Source organism: Solanum lycopersicum, chromosome 7 (assembly GCF_036512215.1).
Source record: "Solanum lycopersicum chromosome 7, SLM_r2.1".
Taxonomy (NCBI): Eukaryota; Viridiplantae; Streptophyta; class Magnoliopsida; order Solanales; family Solanaceae; genus Solanum; species Solanum lycopersicum.
The window spans coordinates 11,233,328-11,255,047 of NC_090806.1; the positions used below are offsets into that span (position 1 = coordinate 11,233,328).

Below are 21,720 nucleotides of genomic sequence, written 5' to 3' on the forward strand. Positions count from 1 at the left end.
GTTTCGGAGGTTTTTCTCCAAACCCCTAGTACCATTAACAGGGGTTCATTAGTGAGGGGTTTTGAACCCCTACTAAATTCTAAGATTCAACACCCCTACAGTTTGTGAATTCTAGGAGTCAACCCCCGCAATTCATTTAATTTACATTAAAATTAACAGGAGCTGAAACTACTGCTATTTATGAAATGTATCTTTTTATATAATTTACTAAAAATATTCAATTTTAAATATTACTAATTAATTAACTATCATGTACATCATAATCAAACCTAAAAGGACATATTAATATAAGAAATAACACAATATTTCAATACAAAAATATATCATGAAGTGTATTATAGTTTTACAAATAAATTAAAATGTCATTCACTTCAACCGCTAAGATTAAACTTCAAATCTTGTTTGAACTTCAAATCACTACAAAAACTTGCTTAAACTTCAAACTACTAGCATCCAAGCTCAACATAGGATCTGCAACATTATCATGAAACTTCAGCGGGTTTCACTACGATATCACCTAGCTGCAAAGAGAATTACATATTAAGTAACTTCCATCCAAACTCAAAACATGGATGAATATATGCATACTTGATGAGTTTAGTACTACCAGCCAGTCAAATTAGATGGTGGAATAAGACATGTTAGTTGACAAGAATATATTACAACAATAACAACATAATACACAGTAAAATTTCATATGCACAAGTAATGAATTATCCCCACTTACACATGTCAGGGAGCAAAAGGAAAACAATTACTATTGTTTATGTCCAGCCAAATAATACAACTTACAGGATTAAGAGTCCACTCAAGAAATACATCATTAGCTACCTTTTTGCGTAATTCAAACCAATTGGGTCAGCGATGGCCACAGGTCACTACTCCCCTATACTAATTTTAGTTTCTAATGAAATTCTTCATCTTTCTTTACCAAAAAAAAGTAAAAATAAATGGGTCCTAGTTAGATAAACTCTAAAGATGAATTCATTGGAAAAGGAAATTAATTAGTAACATTTATATGGCTAGATCTCACATTAGTTGTACCCTGAAATGTACCTCTAATCCTTAATTATTTGAAGTATCAAAGTTTCAGAGAAAAAGAATTTACTTACCAATGCTAACCACCTTGCTATGCCTATATGACATAATTATAGGTGCACTAAGTTCCAAAACAATGTAAAAATATTCATTAAACAACACCAACAACTATATAAAAGCTATAACTTGAAATGTAGAAGTCCAACTAGTGAATAGAAAATACCAGTTATTATTCGAATGATCAATTATAATTTTTTGAAAAGGCACAATTACCAGAATAACGTGACCTCTCAAAACTGAACATGAGTCTAATGATGCTTAGGATCGGATCCGTTGGGAGAAATTGAATTTTACTTGCAAAGAGAGTCCACTGGCATCCAAGATGTAATCTTGGCAGTAATCTTGTCCAGTATTGGTTTAATTGGACTACTGTAAGCCTTTTAGGTGTCATGTAATACAAAGATTAATAATGTAGAGATTAGTAAGGCAAGATTCCCTGGTAAAATTGTTTGGCACAACTAGATATTTGAAACAGAGTTCTCTAACCTCATATCCAAGCACAGTCAAGATGGTTTCCTTAGTTAGTTTGTTATACCATCAAAACATACCTGACTTTTCAGAATGATGGCCTTCAAATCAGAAGCATTAGAGAACATATTGAATTTACCCCTCGATAGTTGTAGTTGTATAGATCTGACATCTCATCTAGTAAACATAGCAAGTCAACAACAACAAAGTACTGATCAAAACTTATGTCAACTTCTAGATGGAAAAAATGTTTCATCAAACTTCCTTAGTTGTAAATCAGCGCAACAACAAAGAAAAAAGACATTCTTGTAACTCTTCCAAATCTGTTTGGGTCAATGGAACTTTGCATTTAACTTTCGTTCCATATTCACTAACTATCTAAAGGACAAAATCAAATAAATAAATACAATAAACTCACAAGATTTGTAGAGCACAGCAGAACTTGAGCGAGTTGTGCATGACTGCTTATAAGAACTTCTATCTTCTTCAACAATGTAGCCACAAATATTGACACTATAGCAAGAAAATATTCACAAATATTTCCATCTTTAAGAAACTGAAGTTCTCCAAGATGTACATTCTCCAGGCCAATGGTAGTGTGTGTATCCTATAAATGAATTTTGCCCACTCTATGTCTATTTTAGCTTAATTATGTCGACAAGAATGTCACTGTTAACTGAGGCAGTAACAGAAACTGTTAATCCTCCGTCTAATAATAAGTTTTCACTATCAACTTCAAAATGATAAGACATTAAGATTAAGGTCAGAAAGTAGTCAAAATCACAAGTTAAAGACAATAGTTATTACATCTACAAGTTATTCTACATTGTTCAACTCACTCTTATGGAATGCAGATTGTTTGAATTTTGCTCCACGACCTGTGAATAAACATTCTTCGTGCTAAGTAAAAAAATGACAAGCTCATTGGACCCGTGCTCAGCACAGGTATATTCCCTCGATATATTGTTGGTCTTTTTAAAATATGGTGTAGCAAAAGAAGGCTCTTATTGAATTTATTAAGTATAGAAGAGCTTTAAATAGTCAACTTGATAACATAACCATATGAGAAGGCATTAAAAAACGAGAAGAGTGAACTCACTGGTAAGTGGTAACAGGAAGTGAAGTCTAGTCTTGATGCTATCAGATTCTCGTACTCAAACTCACTTACAAGCTAAATTGCAGCAGTAAGCTAACAATAGAGCTTGTAGAAATGGTATGCACCACTTGCCATTGAAGCTGCATTATCTCAAATGAAAGCCTGTAACTACATGAGAAAAGAACAAAGTAGTCTCAAAAAATAAGGAAAAATTGTAACTGTAACATTTATCATACTACTTATATCTGTCAGAAAGAGTGAAAACAACAAGATTCTTATGTTCGATTAGAAATGAAGAAGTACATTATTCCTGTTTGAGAGTCGAAATTCATGTCTATAAATATTATTGTTTTAATTAATATAATAGTTCTTTTCCTTCCCATAATCCTTAGATAAAACTAAACATGGTTAATTTCCATCTCTAACTCAACAAATAATGTAAACATATCAACAGTTGAATATTATCGAAACAATGTAAACTTTATCATACAACTTTATCCTTCTCGCACCCCACTTCTTACACACAGAACTACGAACATATAGTCATAGTTGTCAATCCTTAGTGTTTTTTTAGCTTTTGCTTGACTTGTGATTACTACCTGCATTGTGAACATGCCTTAAACTGATTTTATACACGACTAAACTTATTATCTTAATACAATATAAGTTATATAACTAATTTAGGTTTGCTTATGTTTTCACTTTTTCCAGTGAGATTATTCTTTAACCTTTTAGGATATCAACTATTGTTATGAATTGAATGTATTCATCAATTTGAAATTCGAAAAAAAAAACATAAAATAAACTAGAATCAAGCGATCAAGCATAACTTGAAATACCTGAGATCACATTGCTACGAGAGTAAAATTAGGGCAACTCACTTTATGACTAAACATTCATGAATTCTAAACATCGAACCCCAAATATTTGAACGATTTGAAAAGTAAATTCCAGGGAAAAAATACCTTAGATTCAGCGATTTACAGCACCAGCAAAAATCGAAATAAAATTTTTTTTGCTTATAACCAAACTTGGAAAAAATCAGCTTCTTCAACCATTGATTATTCTTATCTACGAAACCAAAGTTGCAAAACTCAGCAATCAACCAACGATTTTCTGGTAAGAACTAATACCTGTTGAAGAAATCCGAGATTGAAAGAAATTTGAGAGCGAGAGAAGAGTGAGCAATCGGTGAGAGGATGAGAAGAGACTTGATTTTTCTCCAGAGTCTAGAACGGCTGCGATTATTTGGGGGGAAAATGAAATTAAAGCTAAAAAAGAAATAAATTTTGAACTTTAAGTATTATCTTAAGGAATAGCCGGGGGTGAGATAACCCCCACAAATAATATATTTTTACGGAAGTTAATGTAACCCCGTTCCGCAAAATTAGCTTTTCTTGTTGTGTCACTTTGATAGAGGATTTAAGAATATAAATTTCAAGATCTTAGAATTTCAGAGCAATTACAAAATATATAATTAAGTCCCACAATGCATAATCAAATACATAGAAAAATTCACAATATTATTTAATGCATATCAATCACTATTAAGAGTTTACTATCAAATAACATAAACTACAACCTACCTTCGTCGAAGAATCGAAGTCAAGCAACTATTTCTCTAATGTTTTTTCTTTTCTTAATACCTCCAAAACTTTCCAATCTATCAACTATATATGCATAATTTGTGAGTTAACAAGCCTATAAACACTCATATTATTCTATGTCTAGCCTAAACCCAAAAACTCATCTAATTATATAAATAATTTCCTAAAATTCAAATCTAAGGGTAATTATTAATTTCTTCAATTTTTATAACCTTAAAGTATTCAATCAATATAATATGCCTTATATTTAATTATCTATTTTAATATATCAAAAAATTAATTTATAATACGAGACCATAATATTAATATTAAACGCGTAAAGCCAATGGTTAAAAAACCAGTGGCATCCAACCCTCCACCATACACTAACCTGAGTGTTGCACAATACCAATACCATATGTCATGATAGTTATATTCCTATAACATATTCCCACCGCCAGCACTCTAATTCTTTACCCCAATTAGAAACTTTAGTTGCTAAATATATTCTCTATTAATTATATCAATATAAATACATTCATGACAATGCAGCACCATAATTTTCCCTGATATTATAATAATTATATAATAATAATATGCGTCCATCACTGATCATTAATGTTTGATTAATTTTTCCAATCAACTACGTGGCTAATTAAGTGTCTTATGACTAGTCAAACTTCCACCCTATAGTTATAAACATTCTCTAATTTGAGTTGATATTGAAAATGGTATGATAGTACATATTTGTATAAGAAGTAATCTCAATATTGATTTGCTCACCTGAATATGCCATGATTTTCCTTGGTCAGTGTTGTTTGCTTTATTCCCCTCTTCTCCTCTTTTCTTTTCTTCAACCAATTATTTCTTTTTTTTTACCCTAATTATTATATGATTAATTACAAAAGAAATGGTAAAAGTAATTCATAAATTTTAATGTTATTTCTTTAAACACCAACTATATTAAATATTAAAACTACTCCCCTTACTTATATAATTATAGTTAAGAATAATCTAAAATATCGATTTAGAATTTATTGAAATAGTCTTTTATGCAATGAAAAACTCCAGTAGTCAAAAAGACCAAATGAGTCGTTACAATGAAAGTAAAAAACACATATTAAGTCAGTAAGAATAAAGAAAATTACAACGGTAAACATATAATTATCATTAATTAAATAAGAAGAAAAAACTTTTATGAGTTGTTGTGAAGTAGTTGAATTAAAATAGGACTCTTATTTTTTAGTCATGTTAAGAATACGTTAGAGATCTGATTCATTCAGATGTATTCAGACTCATTAAGAGGTTTATAGGGAAATAAAACAAATAAATTTAATGAACTGAATCTGAACATTTAAGATTAAGTCCTCAAAAACAAGCACACTGAATGAGATGAATGTGATTGATTAAGATTCAGACCCTCATTAAGTCAGACAAATGATGTCTTAATATACCTTAAATATGAGCTTGAATTACTTGATATAAATAATTGATTTCCTTTCGTTGATCAAATAAAGAGTTGAAATCATTTTCACAAGCCCTTACTAGCGTGCATAAGTACGTATTTTGTAGATAGCTGCTGATCTGAATACATAATATAGTAAAAGGAATGGAAAAATCTTTGACCAATATTAAAAATGAATGACACTACTAAATTAGCTACGATTAAATCAAAAGTGGTAAACTGCACTATCTCATATTATATATATATATATATATATATATATATATATATATATATATATATATATATATATATATATATATATATATATATATATATATATATATATATATTCGGGTATTGTATAAGTTTGTGATAAAGTATATACAAATATTTAAATATACCATAATTAATAAAAAAAAATATTTTAAATAAAGTCAAACTCATATAATAATAATTATAATCTCTTGTTATTACGGTACTTACAATCTTCACTAAAATATTAATAAGTTATCAAATTCTTACAAAATTAATACAAACAGAATTGACTTGTCATGACTAAAGAATTTTATAAATATTGAGGAGATTTTAGAAAGAAACTAATAATATATTCTAATCAAATTTCAATCTAATTGGTCATTCTTGACAAAAACTTGAAAGCAAGAGACAAGATGATCACATGACATTATTAAAATAAGCAAAAAACTAAATGTGAAAATTTACGTGGCTAAGCACTCTAGCTATGATATTATTTTTCGTAGCAAGATGTAGCGCGACTAATAGTTAACTACAAACTTTGCATGGTCCATTGCTAAGAACAAACATCTATTGCTACAGATTTTTTGTGTTGTAGTTATGTTGGTAAAAAAATAACTTGCCACAAAAAAATATATTCATAGCAAATAATTATTATTTTTTTGGCCACAACATACAACATTTGTAGCTATCTAACATCAATGTTGCCACAAAGGTATTGTACTGTAGCAAAATATGTAATTTGTTTGCCATGTATACATAAATTTTGTAGCTATTTCTATAGCTTAGTCTCGTAGCAATAGTACTTGTGTTTAGTTACGAATGATAAAACTCATGGCTATGACAAAGTATTTGTCACTAACATTTTCTTATTGTATCTATCATTAGCCATGAAATATATTGAATTATACCTAAAAATTCACTTGCTGCGGAGACATTTAATAATTGTATACGCATTCAATAATTTCATTGCTAGAGAATTTTCGCAAGCTTTGTTAGTCACAAGAGTTTCATAATGAAGATACGAATTCATTTTAAAATATTTCCTCAAGTTATATTATAATGACCCGTGAGGTTATTTTTGGAAAATTTAAATTATTCGTATAACTTGGGTTAATTTATTTATGAGTAATTGTATATAATAAAATTAATAGATAGTTAGTGGGCTAAAGTGTCCATTTGTTTAAAACTCTATACTATTAGGGTCAGATATTCAAAAAAAAAAAAGTTAGTGGATTTTATCAGTTCTAATAAACTATTAATTTATAAAAGAGAGAGGCAAAAACCTATCGAAGGAGACGAACAAGTGGGGAAAAAGAACGGCGATATTTCACATACTTCAGGTAGGCACACTTTTAAACAATGAATGACTTATACTTTAAATGCATAGATATTACATTTGATTATTTTATTATTATTATTATATGTAGGGGGTAACAAAGTGGGTTAATATATGCAATGCCTTGGTGATGTGGGGTTGTGACAACCTGTGCATGAAAAAGAAAGCAAATTAATTGTAATAGGAAGAGAAAATATAGGAATTTGTATACATAAATAATGATTTATTTATTTATTTACTTGGGAAAATAAAAATGTTTATGGGATATGAATGTATTATTGGGTAATAATTGTTATTGGTCATTGGGCAGTGACCATGACTGATCATTGGAGGGTCATATGCTTATACTTGATAAAATTAATTAAGTATAATAAATATTGGAATGAGAATTGAGGCATATATCTCTGTGTGTTAAAGTAACGGGTGGAAATTTTGAGAATTTTTTTATGTGTATATTATTTGAATATTGGGTGAATGATATTTTGTGAGTACCATTTAAATTATGATATTGAAAAAGAAAATTGGGATGAAATCCTAGACTTGAAACTTGGAAAATATAATAGTTGAAATGTTAGTTGGCATCAAGAATTACGAACTTGATTATAAATTTGGGGTGAATTTTTAGGTCGAGATTAAACACATAAAAGTGTGAGTGTTGTTAATTCTGAAACCTTATTGTAAATATATACTTGAATAGATTCCATTGGTTCGGAAGCTCAACGGAAAAGGAAGGCTCAAGTCCAAGAGTAATTATTTGATTGACTAAGGCAAGTGGATTTCTAAACTCTTGTTAAGCGTATGAAATTCGTGTGTTTCCTTGTGTGATATTGAGAATGATTTGGAGACTTGTTGCTTATTTTTTGGTGTTGTATTTCTTGTTGCAAATTGTGCTTTGTTATCAAATGGTTATCTCCTCCTTTTCATTTGAGCATGTCATTTGCATTGTATCTGAGACATGGTTGTGGTAAGAGGATGTACTATTTTCGAGGGTCGTATCGCGCGCCGCGATGGATATTATATTTCGAGGGACGTATCGCGCGCCGCGAAGGTTACTATTATCGAGGGTCGTGTCGTGCGCCGCGACAGATGCATGGACAGATATGTCCCCCATGGATCCCGGACTGAGAGACAGCGGGTGTGTATCGTTAAGAAAGACATGCATCATTATATTTGACATTGCATCTCATGGCATTGCACAATTTATTATTGATGAACTTGAACACGTATTTTGCTGATTTTGTGATTGTTTCTCTGTGAAACTTGTGACTGTTGAATATTGAGTTGTTATTGAGAATGTGTAAACTGATAGAGTGTGGTTATTGAGTTGTATGTTTGGTAAACTATAAGCTGTTTGGCTGTAGTGTGGAGGTTTAGGTAGGGTGTAAGGAGTATCCGTATTTTGTTCACTTAACTTGTGTTTAGAGGTTTGCTTGTTGGGTACCGCGTGGTATGGTACTCACCCCTTGCTTCTACAATTTTTTTTGTAGGTTACGAGCCTAGATCTTCGTGATACGTGTCATTCTTTTCGTTTTCGAGGCATCTTGTGGAGGGTTGTGAGGTAGCTGCTTGTCATCTCAGCGAACTTTCCTACTCCAGTTTATGACTTTGTTTTTACTTGAAAGACAATTTCATTTTAGACTTCTATTTTATTTCAATTCTAATATTTACATTAGAGGTTTGTGCACGTGACAACCTAGTTTTGGGAATTGAATTAATATGACTTGGTTTCATAATAGAAATTGTTGTTGAATTGTCATTACTTCTGCACTTTGTTAGATATTTGGTTTTAGGCTGACTTGTCTTGGTGGGATAAGACGAGTGCCATCACACCCATTTTTGGGTCGTGACAAAATGGTATCAGAGCCCCAGGTTCATAGGTCTCACGTGTATACAAGCCGAGTCTACGTAGAGTCTCAAGGATCAGTACGGAGACGTCTGTACTTATCTCTGAGAGGCTATGAGGATTAATAGGAAACTTCTTTTTGTTCGTTCTTTCTCATCGTGCGTAGTCACCTTCTTTAGTACTGAGTTGTTGTATACTCTTTTGACAGATGACGAGGACTAGAACTAATGTTACTGGTGGTAGAGGGGAGGCACTTTCCGAGGCAATTGTTGAGGCCCCAGCTAGAGGTAGGGGTAGATCTCGAGCTAGAGGTCGTGCTAGTAGTACGAGAGTAGCTAGAGGTCGTGGATGTGGAGCAGCACCAGTGAGAGGTCGTGCTAGAGAGGTTTCTACAGAACCTCAGATTGATGGCAGAGAGGACCAGGTTCCTCCAGATCCTATAGTCACACCTTTGCTTCAGGATACACTATTGAGGGTGTTAAGTGTGCTAAAGGGCTTTTCTCAACTTGGTGGGGCGACTACCACATCACATTACTCTCGTACTAGAGAGGGGTCTCAAACCCAAGAGCAGCAACAAGCTCCAGTTGTTCAGGATGCGGTGGGGGCAACTATCAGTAGATCCCGCGGTTCAGAAATGATGTTGCACCAGCAGTTGGGGGTCAAGTTGCATCGATGGTTGTTCTGACAGAGGATGAGTAGCGTAGGTATGAGAGATTTTGAAAGATGGACCTACCTCAGTTTCAGGGTGGGAAGAGCGAGGACGCACATGAGTTTCTAACTACCTGCCGAGAGTTACTAGAGGTGGTTGGATTAGGTGAGTCACATGGGGTTCGATATGCTACACTCCAGCTTCTTGGACCAGCGAGAGACTGGTGGAGGACTTATTCGGGATGTTTGCCAGTTGGATCTCCTTCAGTGACTTGGGAGCAGTTTGCTAGTGCATTCCAAGATCATTTTGTCCCATGGAGCATGAGAGAGGAGAGTCGCTGGAGGTTTGAGAGTCTGAGACTGGATGGTTTATCGGTTACAGAGTATGAGGCGCATTTTTGCTAGTTGTCTAGGCTTGCGTTGGCCATTATTCCAAATGAGACAGAGAGGATCCGCAGATTTGTGAGGGGATTGACTTTCTCTATCAGGTCAGCTGTGTTTCGGGCATCTAGAGAGGGGGCTTCTTTCCAGTCCATTGTGAGCGCCGCCAAAGAGGCGGAATTGATGGAGAAAGAGGAGTTTGGGGACCCTAAAAGGGCCCGTATATCAGGCCAATTTCATGGTGCCTCATCTGGAGGTAGGGGATCACAGAGAGTGAGTGGTTCTTTTCAGCAGCGGGGACCTATTCATGCATCTATGCCGACATTTGAGGGTGGCCAGACATCTAGGGGTTCTTATAGACCTAGTCAGGGCTCGTACGGTTCACAGCAGCGACCTACAGGGCGAGGAAATTATAGTGGGTTTTCAGGGTCTACACAACAGTTCCCAGGTCAGAGATTTTGTTTCACTTATGGAGATCCCGATCATCTAATGCGGAAGTGTACTTCACAAAGGGGTCGTGGTGGGCCTCGACCTAATTCTTCATTCCAGACTAGACCACCAGCACCACAGGGTAGAGGTCGTGGCAGAGTTCAGTCAGGTAGAGGTGATAGAGTTTCTAGTAGTGGTGTTGCAGCTCAGCAAAGTGGGGGTAGAGGTACCAGCCAGGATGGAGGTGGACGAGGAGTCCACTGCTATGCTTTCCCCGGGAGACCTGAGGCGGAGACCTCTGATGCTGTTATTACAGGTATCATCCCAGTATGCCATCGACCTGCGTCTGTGTTGTTTGATCCAGGTTCTACATTCTCTTATGTGTCTACGTATTTTGCTGCTAAATTTGATATGATATGTGATAGCATGACTGTACCTATTCGTGTTTCTACACCCGTGGGTAAGCCCTTAGTGGTGGATCGAGTGTATCGATCCCGTCTTGTTTCTTTTGCTGGGTATGACACTTGGGTAGACTTAATCATTCTAGGGATGGTAGACTTTGATGTTATCTTGGGTATGGATAGGCTTTCTCTTTATCACGCTGTCCTTGATTGTAATGCTAAGACTGTGACTTTAGCAATGCCTGGTGTTCCGAGGGTTGAGTGGAAGAGTGTTAGTGGTTCTTATCCTAGCAAGGTTACCTCTTTTATCCGTGCTCAGAGATTTGTGGAGAGGGGGTGTTTGTCTTACTTAGCGTTGATTCGGGATACTAGTGTTGAACCACCTCCCATGGACTCTGTTCCCATGGTTCAGGAGTTTTCCGAAGTATTTCCTTCTGACCTTCCAGGTGTTCCTCCCGATAGGAATATCGATTTTGCTATTGATTTGGAGTCAGGCACTAAACCTATTTCTATCCCTCCATAGCGTATGGCTCCAGCAGAGTTGAAAGAATTGAAGGATCAGTTGCAGAATTTATTGAGTAAGGGTTTTATTCGCCCTAGTGCGTCACCTTGGGGTGCCCCTGCATTATTTGTGAAGAAGAAGGATGGGAATATGAGAATGTGTATTGATTACAGACAGTTGAACAAGGTAACAGTGAAGAATAAGTATCCTCTTCCGCGTATTGATGACTTATTTGATCAGTTACAGGGAGCGTCATTGTTCTTTAAGATTGATTTGAGGTCTGGGTATCATCAGCTGAAGATTAAGGCATCAGATATCCCTAAGACAGCTTTTCAGACTCGATATGAGCATTATGAGTTCCTAGTGATGTCCTTCAGATTGACTAATGCCCCTGCAGCATTCATGGAGTTGATGAATGGGGTGTTTCGACCATACCTTGATTCTTTTGTGATTGTTTTCATCGATGACATCTTGGTTTACTCCAAGACTAAGGAGGACTATGTCCGACACTTGAGGATTGTACTTCAGAGGTTGAGAGAAGAGAAGTTGTATGCCAAGTTCTCAAAGTGTGAGTTCTGGCTTACTTCTGTGGCATTCTTAGGACATGTGGTGTCTAAGGAGGGTATTAGAGTAGATCCAGCCAAGATTGAGGCAGTTAGAGGCTGGACGCGACCTACTTCACCTACTGAGATTAGGAATTTTGTGGGATTGGCAGGCTATTATCGACGATTTGTTCAGATTTTCTCTACTATTGCAGCTCCATTGACTAGATTGACTCGACATGATGTGGGTTTTCAGTAGTCTGATGAGTGTGAGGAGAGCTTTCAAAAGCCCAAGACTTTGTTGACTTGTGCTCCAGTGTTGACTCTACCTGAGGAGGGTGTAGACTTTACTGTGTATTGTGATGCTTCAGGAGTTGGTTTGGGTGGTGTGTTGATGCAGAAGGGGAAAGTGATTGCTTATGCTTCTAGGCAGTTGAAATCCCATGAGAAGAACTACCCTACTCATGATTTGGAGTTGGCGGCTGTGGTATTTGTACTTAAGTTATGGCGTCATTATTTGTATGGGGTGCATTGTGAGATCTTCACTGATCATCGGAGTCTTCAGTATATCTTTAGCCAGAGGGATTTGAACTTGAGGCAACGGAGATGGCTTGAGTTGCTGAAGGACTATGATGTGACTATTATGTATCATCCAGGAAAGGCAAATGTTGTGGCCGATGCTCTGAGTAGGAAGACTCCTAGCATGGGGAGTCTTGCAGCGCTTAGTATTATGGAAAGACCATTGGCTAGAGATGTGCAGATATTAGCTAACAGTTTTGTCCGCTTGCAGATTTCAGAAGAGAGTGATGGGATAATTGTGTTTATTGAGGCTCGATCTTCTTTAGTCGAGCAAATCAGTGCACACCAGTTTGATGATGAAAAATTATGTCTCATTCGAGATAAAGTATTGAGAGGGGAAGCTAAGGAGGCTGTCCTTGATTCTGCTAGTGTATTGCGGATCGGAGGTAGAATTTGTGTGCCCAAGACAGGCGATTTGATTAGATTGATTTTTGAAGAGGCCCATTGTTCTCGGTATTCCATTCATCCGGGAGCGGCGAAGATGTATCATGATCTGAGTCAGCATTACTGGTGGTGTGGGATGAAGAGAGATATTTCAGACTTTGTTTTGAGGTGTTTGACTTGCCAGCAGGTCAAGTGTGAGCACCAGCGGCCCGGGGGTGTATCTCAGAGGATGCCTATTCCTACTTGGAAGTGGGAGCGGATTACTATGGACTTTGTCCTGGGTTTGCCTACCACAGTAGGTGGTTATGACTCTATTTGGGTTGTTGTTGATAGGCTGACCAAGTCTGCCCACTTCATCCCGGTTTGGGTGAAGTATACAGCAGAAAAGTTAGCTGAGCTATATATCAGTCAGATTGTGCGACTATATAAAGTTCCTATTTCTATCATATCAGATCGAGGTTCACTATATACTTCTCATTTCTGGAAGGCATTACAACATAGTCTGGGTACTCAGTTAGATATGAGTACGGCATTTCACCCTCAGACAGATGGTCAATCTGAGCGGACCATTCAGGTATTGGAAGATATGCTTCGAGCGTGTGTGATTGATTTTGGTGCTAGATGGGATCAACATTTACCCTTAGCGGAGTTTGCCTATAATAACAGTTATCACTCTAGTATCCAGATGGCCCCATTTGAGGCGTTGTATGGAAGACGGTGTAGGTCTCCGATTGGTTGGTTTGATTCGGCGGAGATGGACTCTTTGGATACAGACTTTCTTAGAGACGCTATGGATCAAGTCCGTATGATTCAGTATAGATTATTGACAGCTCAGAGTCGACAGAAGAGTTATGCAGATCGGAGTGTTAGAGCTTTGGTGTTTATGGAGGGTGATCATGTTTGGCTCCGAGTATCACCCGTGAAGGGTGTGATGAGGTTTGGAAAGAAGAGCAAGCTTAGCCCTAGGTTCATTGGACCTTTTGAGATTTTGAGCCGAGTTGGAGAGGTGGCTTATAAGTTGGCGTTGTCACCTAGTTTGTCAGCAGTTCATCCTGTATTTCATGTCTCTATGCTCCGAAAGTATATTCCGGATGAATCTCATGTGCTTTCACTTGATTTTGTGGAGTTGGGTCCCGACTTGACATTTGAGGAGGAGCCTATAGCTATTTTGGATAGGCAGATTCTAAAGCTTAGGACCAAGGAGATTGCTTCAGTGAAGGTGCAATGGAAGCACCGATCAGTGGGAGAGGCAACTTGGAAGACTGAGTCTGACATGCGTGCTAGATATCCTCAACTTTTTGAAGCTTCAGGTACTTTCTTTTACCTTATGTTCGAGGAGGAACATGATTTTTAGTGGTGGATGATATAATGACCCGTGAGGTTATTTTTGGAAAATTTAAATCATTCGTATAACTTGGGTTAATTTATTTATGAGTAATTGTAGATAATAAAATTAATAGATAGTTAGTGGGCTAAAGTGTTCATTTGTTTAAAACTCTATACTATTAGGGTCAGATATTCAAAAAAAAATTAATAAGTTAGTGGATTTTATCAGTTTTAATAAACTATTAATTTATAAAAGAAAGAGAGGCAAAAACCTATCGAGGGAGACGAACAAGTAGGGAAAAAGAACGGCGATATTTCACATACTTCAGGTAGGCACACTTTTAAACAATGAATGAGTTATACTTTAAATGCATAGATGTTACATTTGATTATTTTATTATTATTATTATTATATGTAAGGGGTAACAAAGTAGGTTAATATATGCAATGCCTTGGTGATGTGGGGTTGTGACAACCTGTGCATGAAAAAGAAAGCAAATTAATTGTAACAGGAAAAGAAAATATAGGAATTTGTATACGTAAATAATGATTTATTTATTTTCTTACTTGGGAAAATAAAAATGTTTATGGGATATGAATGTATTACTGGGTAATAATTGTTATTGGTCATTGGGCAGTGACCATGACTGATCATTGGAGGGTCATATGCTTATACTTGATAAAATTAATTAAGTATAATAAATATTGGAATGCAAATTGAGGCATATATCTGTGTGTTAAAGTAACGGGTGGAAATTTTGAGAATTTTTTTATGTGTATATTATTTGAATATTGGGTGAATGATATTTTGTGAGTACCATTTAAATTATGATATTGAAAAAGAAAATTGGGATGAAATCCTAGACTTGAAACTTGGAAAATATAATAGTTGAAATGTTAGTTGGCATCAAGAATTACGAACTTGATTATAAATTTGGGGTGAATTTTTAGGTCGAGATTAAACACATAAAAGTGTGAGTGCTGTTAATTCTGAAACCTTATTGTAAATATATACTTGAATTTATTCCATTGGTTCGGAAGCTCAACGGAAAAGGAAGGCTCAAGTCAAAGAGTAATTATTCGATTGACTAAGGCAAGTGGATTTCTAAACTCTTTTTAAGCGTATGAAATTCGTGTATTTCCTTGTGTGATGTTGAGAATGATTTGGAGACTTGTTGATTATTTGTTGGTGTTGTATTTCTTGTTGAAAATTGTGCTTTGTTGTATCTCCTCCTTTTCATTTGAGCATGTCATTTGCATTGTATCTGAGACATGGTTGTGGTAAGAGGATGTACTATTTTCGAGGGTCGTATCGCGCGCCGCGATGGATATTATATTTCGAGGGACGTATCGCGCGCCGTGAAGGTTACTATTATCGAGGGTCGTGTCGTGCGCCGCGACAGATGCATGGACAGATATGTCCCCCATGGATCCCGGACTGAGAGACAGCGGGTGTGTATCGTTAAGAAAGACATGCATCATTATACTTGACATTGCATCTCATGGCATTGCACAATTTATTATTGATGAACTTGAACACGTGTTTTGCTGATCTTGTGATTCTTTCTCTGTGAAACTTGTGACTGTTGAATATTGAGTTGTTATTGAGAATGTGTAAACTGATAGAGTATGGTTATTGAGTTGTGTGTTTGGTAAACTGTAAGCTGTTTGGCTGTACTGTGGAGGTTTAGGTAGGGTGTAAGGAGTACCCGTATTTTGTTCACTTAACTTGTGTTTAGAGGTTTGCTTTTTGGGTACCGCGTGGTTTGGTACTCACCCCTTGCTTCTACAAATTTTTTTGTAGGTTACGAGCCCAGATCTTCATGATACCTGTCATTCTTTTCGTTTCCGAGGCATCTTGTGGAGGGTTGTGAGGTAGCTGCTTGTCATCTCAGCGAACTTTCCTACTCCAGTTTATGACTTTGTTTTTACTTGAAAGATAACTTCATTTTAGACTTCTATTTTATTTCAATTCTAATATTTACATTAGAGGCTTGTGCACGTGACAACCTAGTTTTGGGAATTGAATTAATATGGCTTGGTTTCATAATAGAAATTGTCGTTGAATTGTCATTACTTCTGCACTTTGTTAGATATTTGGTTTTAGGCTGACTTGTCTTGGTGGGATAAGGCGAGTGCCATCACACTAATTTTTGGGTCGTGACATATATATAATTGTGTATTACAATTTTGAAAATAGTTACACTATACAATTCTTTTAAGAGAACATTTTATTTAAATCCAAAGCAGCAGTATTTCTTCATCACTTCATCCACGATGTTCAATTGCACCTTAGTTTGATCAGAATCATATTGATTTGTCATTGACATGCTTTAATTTCATTAACATACCTATAAATAATAAAAAGGGATTTTAGCACCAAGAATAAGAACCAACTAATATCTGTATATATATATAATCTATATTCTAAGGAGAAACAAATATGTGTAGATAATTCGTTTAATAGATAAAATCAAGGAAAAATACAAAGCAACAATAAAAGTAAACAAACCTACAAACATGAAAGGCTCATCCTAATATATTGACAACACTTTGTAATTGCGGTCGGCAAATTATGGCCCCTTCAAACTCTATTAATTAAGTTGTGAAATCTGAAAATTCATTCATAAAACACAATTCAGTAAAATCCTAAAATAAGTGTAAATTGAAAAAATTTAAATGAAACAGGCTTAATACAAATTATAAAATCTATGAATATATGAAAATGCCTTGTATATAAAACCTAAAACAAATACATAAAAAATTTAAGTTGAGCAAGAAAGTAAGGTAAATAAATAGTGATGGGAGGGGAGGCGATAGGGGGAAAGGGAGTAGGTTATTAATATTGTAATTGTGCTATAAAAAATTGGGGGGAATTTTGACTTTTACAAATTTTCATTTTGGGGGAGATTTTGGGTTTGGATCTAATTATGGAAGGGTTTTAAATCCTTATAATTTATTTTTCTTTCACTACTTAGTATGACATAGTGATGGCAAATGGGTGGGTTGAGTCAAATGTGGGCGGAAAATGGGTAATCATTCAACCCACTCATGTCTGATTTGGATAAAAATGGGTTGGGTAATAAATAGATTGGGTAAAATACTAGTTTACTCATATTTTACTCATATTTCATTAATAAATAGTTCTTTACTTAAGAATTCAATATAGAGAAAATATTTAGTCTTTTTTTAGATGAAATCAGTTGAAAATGCTTCATTTAGTTTTATTTTATTATAAAAGTAAAAAAAGATAACTTATAAAAAAAATTCGGGGTTGGGGGGAGGGCTGATAGGAGGGTAGCCGGGGGGGGGGGGGGGGGTCCAGGTAGGGTGAAATTTTTTGAAGTTAAAAAATATTTTTTTAAAATAACTTAACATTTTTGAAGGGTGGAGGTTGGTTGGGGGTAGGGGGTGGGTCCAGGATAGGGTGAAAAAATAAATATGTGAAGTTGAATTTTTTTTTAAAAAATAAACTTAATTTTTTTTGGGTGGGGGTGGGGGTGGGGTGATCAGGAGACGATGATAGGGATGAAAAAAATGAAATTTTGAAGTTGAAAATATATTTTAAAATAAACTTAATTTTTTGTTTTTTGGGGGTGGGGGTTGATGGGGCTGTTGTGGGGTAGGTTGGGGGAGGGTCAAGGATAGGGGTGTAACTATGAAATTTTGAAGTTCAAAATATTTTTTAAAAATAAACTTTAATTTTTCTTGGGAGGGCTGGGGTGGAGGTCGAGAGTTGAAATATTAAGGAACCCATATATGAAAGTTTTGAAAAATCGCTTCTAAAACTTGATAACAGAAGGTTTGTTGAAAAATTGGAGAAAACTTGCAATATTCATATTTGTCCCGTAGTTTACCCATAATATACCCATATTTTAATTGATAAAATATGGATATAATCTCAAATATTACCCATATTTAAAATCACTCTTTCAATTCATATTTAAAGAGCTATTTAGACGGTGAAAATGGATGTAAATTACCAGAACTAATATGACATAATATAAAAAAATTATACAAAAATTAACATGAATAATAATGTTACCGACATAAATTCCCTCTAAAAATATTTTGCATGTTTTACCACAAAAATTAGCAACAAGTTTCATTTTAGTCAAATACACATTTTAGATTTAGTGATGCAATTACTATTTAGTAACTCATCATTATTTTATGGTTGTGTAGCTATAAGTATTTTTGTTATTAAAATTATTAAGTATTTTTGTTATTAAAATTATGTTAAATAGTGTTCTTGAACTATAAAACAATTGAATAAAAATGACCTCATATAGTAAGTTGGTCTAAAAATATTAGTCTCGTTTATAGTTTGATCCACAAATTTCTCTATTATTACTAATTGGTCAATTCTTTTTCATATAAATATATTATTTTATTTTAAATAAAACACATTATTTTTCTAATAATAATTTTTCATTAGCAAATATTTATCCTATTTCAATTCTAAAAGATAAAGAAATAAAAAAAAATCTGATTTATTAGATTTTCTTTTATCATTATCAAAATAAAATTACTAATGGGGTTATTATGATTTTATGTATATGACCTATATAATTTATTAGTTAAAAAGATACATTAAAATATTTTAATCGATAAAAAGAGATTAAGGAGGAGAAAAAGTCATTTCCTACTTATTTATTAATTAAAGTGGTTTGAAAAATAGGATTATTTAAAAGTAATATATATATTAGAAATAAAATGTGTTTAATAAGAAAAGAAACTTTTTATTTTTTACTTAGATCCATTAGGTAATAATAGAGAACCTTTTAGATCAAAATATTAGCATTAGAGATATTTTTGGGTGATACCATTGTCTTTAGGGGTATTTTACTATTTTTATACAAAAATGTCAATTATCAATATTTTAATCAATTTTACATAATTTAGAAATATTTTTTATCCTTTTTCGTTCAAATTATTATTATAAATGTCGAAAGTAGATGAGGAATTGAAACAGACATATAACTATTATATATAATTGACAATATATAGTCCAATATTAATTAATAATTAATAGCCTAAAATAAAATTAGCACGTATTAGCCTAAAAGAAGTAAAACTAACTTTTTATAGTTTTTTTTTTAATCATGTGCAACCAACTCGCATTAATTAAGGAGATGTGGGATTATTTTTTCTTTCCTGTCTTTAACTCCAATAATAAAGGAAGTTAGTTTTTCTATTTCTTTAACTTCTCAAATTTAATTTTATTTAATCATCTATTTTTTTTTTAAAAAAATTGTAACTCAATTTACAGAGACACAAAGATATATTTGATTGTAATTTTATGAATTATTACTTTTTACCAATCAACAATAGTTACTTTATTAGAAATCGATTGACTACTTTTAAGAAGTGAAATATATATATTTATCAATTAATTCATTAAAAAAATGTTACACCAACTTTTAAGGAATGACTTTTTTAAAATTATTGAAATAACTTGTTAAAAGATTGTGACTACTTTTAAGGTAAGAAAATGTGTTATTAATGTTATAACGTATATTGATTATCACATAATTGACAATAATTAATCAAATAATATTAAATGACATTTTATTAGAAACTGTAATAATACATATGCATAAATTGTACAATAATTAAGTTGTGATTACATAATGTATACATGAAAAAACTTGTACACACAAAAAAATTATTCATAAAAATGACGTGTAAATTTTATTGATGTACATATTAATCGTACCATGTATACATAAACTTTATATTGTATACATAAAAATATTATCATAATTATACATACTGCTATAATATATACAAGAATGAGATTAATAGAATACATATATAAATTTGATTCATTAATTGTACATATGATTTTATGTATACAGTAATTGCGCTATGCGTTAGTTCGTATTTGTGATTCAGTGAATTGTATACACGTAATAAACTTGTATACTTTAATTTAAATTGAGATTTAAATTCATTGGTATACATTGGACTGTATTCATCAAAATCAGCATTTCGCTTTTTTACGAAGATCTTACGAGAATCTTTCAAACCCATTAAATTGAGAACAAAATTTTCAAAAAACTGTTACCTGAATTTTCGCCCAAAAAAGTTTTAAAAACTTTAGTTCCACAAATCACAAAAATTTAAAATTAATGGTGCAAGAAATGCTACATAATTATATATTAAAAGAAATTATTGGAAGGATCAATCAATAAACATACAATTATATCTTATTTGCATCGACAGAGTAAATTAAGGAGAGTAAGAGAAAATTTAGAAGAGAAGCAAATATACATATGAAAAGGATTTTAGAAAAAAAATTAAAGAAGGTTGAATAACCTAAACGGAAAAAGGCCTAAAATACCCTCAAAGTATTGGAAATGGTACAAAACTACTCTCCATCCACCTATTGGCTCCAAAATGCCATTCTTATCCACCTATTGGCTCCAAAATACCCTTGTCATCCACCTTTGAGATCTAAATTGACCACTTATTTAACGATTTTAAATTTTAATTGTTTAAATATTTTTTTTAAATACTTGGCGCTCAACTATTAGTTATAATTTAATTTATTAATATAATTTATGAACCAACCCACTACCCACTCATACTAATTAAACCCCACTCAATTAATAAACTGATTCTAATATCAAAATCACCCTAAGCTCTACTAAAACGCGATGAAATTACATATTCCTAAAATGACATCCAAAATTATTCGAGTCGGAACCGAAGCCCCAATTAAATTTAGGTTGAGCTACTTATTTAGGAGGACACTTTCAATAGAATTCTCTTTCAAGCTTGAATTCAAAATTTATAATTAAAGGTAAAGAAGTAGTACATCCCAAATTAAATTTATGTACTTTTTTAATATAACTTTATAAATATTTATGCTTTGTTTTAAATATTAAAACTTTAATATATTATATTTTTTTTAAATATTATCTATTAAGTAACATCACATAATTGAGACGAAAGAATAATTAAGATAAACATTATCAGACTTTTTAGTTTATCGATAATTTTATTTATACACTTGAATTATAATATGTTTTGATTGAGGACTTGAATGTATGATAATGTACTTCTTTAGACATTATCGCATCAAATTTTTAGAAACACTCATTGGCATTAGTTTTTCTTTTGTTGCATTAGTAATGGGATGTGTTCATTAAGTGAGTGGAGTTTAGTTAATAACGGGTGGGCAGTGGATTGATTTATAATTATATTAATAAGTTAAATTATAGCAAATAGTTGAGCTCCAAATATTTTAAGAAATATTTAAATAGTTTAAATTTAAAACTTTTAAAAAAGTGGTCAATTTTGAACTCAAAGGTGGATGACACAGGTATTTTGGAGCCAATAGATGGGTGAAATGGGTATTTTAGAGCCAACAGATAGATTTATAATAGTTTTG

The 21,720-nt window shown here is 33.4% G+C and overlaps 1 long non-coding RNA gene across 2 annotated transcripts; it reads right to left on the bottom strand.

The window, feature by feature from the left end:
• Nucleotides 1–1,584: 1,584 nt before the first annotated feature.
• Nucleotides 1,585–3,942, bottom strand: LOC104648201 (uncharacterized). 2 transcript variants are annotated; one of them, XR_011210596.1, is made up of 3 exons: nucleotides 3,796–3,935; nucleotides 2,666–2,830; nucleotides 1,585–1,743 (listed from the first exon to the last, which is right to left on the bottom strand). It is a non-coding gene; the product is annotated as an uncharacterized lncRNA (long non-coding RNA). The 2 variants fall into 2 exon arrangements; XR_742273.4 differs by lacking the exon at nucleotides 1,585–1,743 and having other exon boundaries at nucleotides 2,596–2,830; nucleotides 3,796–3,942.
• Between the last annotated feature and the right edge of the window lie 17,778 nt (nucleotides 3,943–21,720).